We start from the raw sequence: 515 nt of genomic DNA on the forward strand, positions 1-515 counted from the left end.
GCATGTGTGTCCCCTGCCCGGCCATCTAGACAGCTGTCTCCTGGAAGATGTTCCCTGTGTGGTGGCCTGCTTTGAACAGTCAAAGCATGTCCTCCTGGCCCTAACTGGCCAGGAGGTCAGCCACTTCCAGCTGCGTCCAAAGTGCCATCTCTGAGCAGGCTCCTCTGCCTGGGTCCTGCCACCTGCCTCCTTAGCAGGAATTCTGGTGTTCCCTATTTGAAACTGAAAAATCCCTGATTAAAAAAAATCCCAAAGTCACTCTGTAAAATACCCCAAAATCCATGTTCTTCCACAATTAAAACAAAAAGCCACCATATATAGAGAGAGAGAGTGAGTGAGAGACACAGAGACAGTGATCAGTTGGGCAATGTTTTACTGATATATCAACAGTGTTAAAGCGATTTGGAAGCCTACCAGTGTTTCTCATCATCATAAAATGAATTCTAAATACCTATACGTTTTGCCCCCCCCAACAGGGTCTACAGCCCCCCCAACAAGGTCTATACCTCCTGAGG

The 515-nt window shown here is 47.6% G+C and overlaps 1 protein-coding gene across 4 annotated transcripts in view; it reads left to right on the top strand.

The window, feature by feature from the left end:
• NHLRC3 (NHL repeat containing 3) overlaps window positions 1-515 on the top strand; it is a 39,504-nt gene that overhangs the window by 26,682 nt on the left and 12,307 nt on the right. The window lies entirely within an intron of this gene.

This window comes from Gavialis gangeticus, unplaced genomic scaffold, assembly GCF_001723915.1.
Source record: "Gavialis gangeticus isolate Ggan-Ray unplaced genomic scaffold, GavGan_comp1, whole genome shotgun sequence".
Classification (NCBI taxonomy): Eukaryota; Metazoa; Chordata; order Crocodylia; family Gavialidae; genus Gavialis; species Gavialis gangeticus.